Raw genomic sequence first — 4375 nt, forward strand, 5'->3', positions numbered from 1 at the left:
CAAGTTAGGCAAGATACTTACCTCAAAGAAGCCAAATCAATACTCTAAAATGACCTTCTCGTGTGAAACAATCTCCGGACGGCTCATATCTAGCCAAAATAACTTAATATCATAAATAAAAACCATAGAAAATAATTCTGGATAATAAAGCTTCGATCTTTAATGAAAACTAAAAAGTCAATCCCGGGCTCGCTCTTCGAATACGAGTCCATCCATACCAAAATTATCCAATTCCGACATCAAATCGGCCTTCAAATCCTCATTTTATATTTTTGAAAGTTTTACAAAAATCCTCAATTTCTCCAATTCAAAGACACATGGAATGGGTAAGCTAAGCAGGCATTACACTTCAACACATGTAAGTTCAAATGGTTATAGGAAAGTGCTAGGGCAAGCTTGGTATGTCTTATGGTGTACAAATGGCTTCAATGATGATCACTAGTCATGTTTTTGCTTACTAAGTTGATGTTGCATTCTACATTGTGGGTGCAACAATTGGTACATTATTAGAAATCATGGATTACAAATGCAGGATCTTACTGTCTAGTTTGGATCTGCTTGTGGCTGTGGCTATATATTGTTACACCATTGTCCAGTGTTATTAGCATGGTTACATGCTCAAACTGGAAATGGTGTGACAATGTATGGTCCGGTAAATGCAGGCAGGATATTGGGTACTATGTTGTTCTCCGTACCATCTTGGAGTACAAGTTTTGCTTCTTTGAGGTGCATTAGTACTGTACTCTTAAAGCTTCCTCCTAAGGATATCTACTATGTTATACACAGTTTCCAAGCAATGTTTAGGTCAATTAGCTGCTACATTTTAACATACATGGAGGAATTCAGAAGTGTTGCTATGTTGGATACTTGGACAACTTCAGAAGTTGGTGTTGTATATTGGAGATTCACATTTGCCTTATCCTTTGGATTGCAAAACTTGGTGCCTGGTGAGAGCTTTAGAGGTGTTACATTGAGGTTTTACCCTTGGCTTGTGGATACACACAACATCATACATTGGAGGCTGTCTCATATACTCTTTGTAATAGTTAGCATAAACTTATTAGATAGTAGTATCTTTTCATCGTCAAGCTTTGGTTTTAGACAATTTTTACTCTTTGGACCTTTGTTTTTGGATTGTTATATATACTAGTCGCAGTAAGCCCGTGCTGAGCGCGAGCCCAAATTCAAGGTCAAAAAGTAATACATATGATTAAAAAGAACAATTTGCATTATGTTTTTAAGTTTTCACCAAATATCTTATTTCTCCTGATAAAAACCAATCAAGTGTACTCAAATTATAACCAAGATAAATTTCAAATGCACCAGCACGTTTTCAGTCTTGTATTCCTTGTCAATCCCGAATTGATATACTATGTGTCATATTTAAGAGATTTGCTTAGAACTCGTATCAACACAACAAAGAAGCAAATCTAATTCCTCTATGTTTGAACTCACATGGCTTTAGTTTGCTGATTGCTACCTTTAAAATGCAAGGTTCTATTTTTATTTAGAGGTAAGATTAACGTGAACATCTTGCGACATAATCAATATAAATCTCGGGGTTCATATTTTTATTTAAAGGTAACAATATCTCATATATTTATGATCAAAATATCTTGTTGATGTTATATATATATATATATATATATATATATATATATATATATATATATATATATATATATATATATATATATATATATTGTCACGCCCCAAACTCGGGGAGCGCGACCGGCGCTCAACCGAGTGAACCCGGCCGAGCAAGCCTATTAGATTTCATTCTACCCAAACTTATCCATGAATAAAGAGGAGATGCAGTCCATTAATTAAACAGTGAAAATAATTTATTAACAACTCCCATTTCATTCCATTAGCAACTTCATTCATAATTTCTAAAGTATTACAAGTTTATAGATTTAATGAAAAACATGTTTTCCAAATAGCAACATTTCTAGTTCAATTTCCAACATCATACACCACCCACAACCTGTCTACGGAGCCTCTAAATATGACAGAAGAATAGTATGGAAGTGCCGGCAACAAGGCCCCGGCTATACCTCAATACACAAAGTATAAAATCAAGTGACATCGGGCCCGGAATAGAGTAGGGCTCACCAAAACCTGCTGAATAGGGAGTAACTGCTAACGAGGACCAAAGTTGCACCGCTGATGAATCACCTGCATCCATTGAAGATGCAACGCCCCCGGCAAAAGGGACGTTAGTACATATGGAATAGTACTAGTATGTAAAGCTAACTGTCCTCTTTCAAAATAGAATACCGATGTAAGAAAGGGAAATTCATAGAAACGTCAAGTCACAATCAATGATATTCAAATGCCAAGTTAAAACATAATAATTTCCAAAATATGAAGATAACATTGGGAAGTGATAATCAAACTATGATGATAATATTATTTTTGGTTGGGAGATCTTTAGCACCGATATACCACTGTTCACAATACCAATGTTCACAATACTAATAATCACAATACTGATGTTCACAATACCAATGTTCACAATACCATTGTTCACAATACTAGTGTTAACAATACCGATGTTCACAATACCAATGTTCACAATACCGATGTTCACAATACCAATATTCACAATATCAATGCCACCGTACTTTTAGCACGGAGTCCGATCACGACCCGATCGGCTAGGCTATCTCATTAGAGAAATCAATCACAATTACTATCAATACCAATAACACCATAATTTTAGCACAGAGTCTGATCACGACCCGATCGGCTAGGCTATCGCCTTAGAGAATCAACCACAATTATTATAAATACCAATACTACCATAATTTCTGCACGGAGTCCGATCACGACCCGATCGGCAAGGCTATCTCCTTAGAGAATCAACCACAGTTACTATCAATACCAATACCACCGTAATTTTAGCACAGAGTCCGATCACGACCCGATCGGCTAGTCTATCTCCTTAGAGAATCAACAATAATTACTATCAATACCAATACCACCGTAATTTTAGCACGAAGTCCAATCACGACCCGATCGGCTAGGCTGTCTCATTTGAAGACATCAACCAAAATCTTTATTTCAATTAAGAGGAATAATTTTATCACATCAATCTCATCCCAAATAAGGGGAATAATTCACAAAAATAACATAGGTGCAAATGTATTTACCTCATCATCTTTCACATTGTATAAATCTCCACTAGTATTTTCAACCAATAACAACAACGATATTTTCTTGGCTCTTTTGGCCATTCACAAGATTCTTTATTCAAGGCACAGTGGCCATATTTGAAATAGTAACGACCCAGCTGGTCGTTTCGAGAGTTATAGCCCCGTTTTCCCCATTTCTACTTATTTTTATGTTATTCAACTATATTATGTTATATCGGGTTAGTTGGTTTGGGTCTGGAAGGAACTCGGAGTGAAATGAGACACTTAGTCTCATAATTGAAAAATTAAGTTAGAAAAGTGGACCGGATATGGACCTATGTGTAAACGACCTCGGATTCAAATTCTGATAATTCTAATAGCTCCGTATGGTGATTTTGGACTTAGGAGCGTGTCCAGAATATTATTTGGAGGTCCGTAGAGGAATTGGGCTTGAAATGCTGAAAGTTTAATTTTTGAGAAGTTTGACCCGGGGGTTGACTTTTTGATATCGGGGTCGGAATCCGATTCTGAAAATTGGAATACCTCTGTTATGTCATTTATGACTTGTGTGCAAAATTTGAGGTCAATCGGACATGATTTGATAGGTTCCAGAGTCGTTTGTAGAAATTAGAAATTTTAAAGTTCATTAGGCTTGAATTGGGGTGTAATTCATGGTTTTAGCGTTGTTTGAGGTGATTTGAGGGTTCGACTAAGTCCGTATGATATTTTAGGACTTGTTGGTATATTTGGTTGAGGTCCCGAGGGGCTCGGGTGAGTTTCGGATGGTTAACGGGTAGGATTATGGACTTGGAACTCTGCTGGAATTTTTCTGATGCACCATCTGGTTTCCTTCATCGCGTTCGCGAGTGGAGCCTCGGGTTGGCGCAGAGGAACTGAGAGGCTGGCAATATTTGCTCTTCGCGTTCGCGAAGAGAAGAACGCATTCGCGAAGGGTGGACTAGGTGTGCATCACGAACGCGAGAGGTGCTATGCGTTCGTGAAGAAGAGAGGAAGCAGCCGAGGACGCCAGGCAATTGGTCTACGCGTTCGCGTAGTGAGGGGGAATGAAGCATCGCATTCGCGATGGGTTGAATGCATTCGCGTAGAAGGCATTGAGGCAGAGGCATTTTGTGCTTCGCGAATGCGAGGGCGATGTTGCGTTCGCGAAGGAGGAATTTGGACGGGAGCTATTTTGTGCTTTGCGAACGCGAGGCACTGACCGCGTTCGCGAAGAAGAA

The sequence above is a fragment of the Nicotiana tomentosiformis genome, chromosome 12 (assembly GCF_000390325.3).
Source record: "Nicotiana tomentosiformis chromosome 12, ASM39032v3, whole genome shotgun sequence".
NCBI lineage: Eukaryota > Viridiplantae > Streptophyta > Magnoliopsida > Solanales > Solanaceae > Nicotiana > Nicotiana tomentosiformis.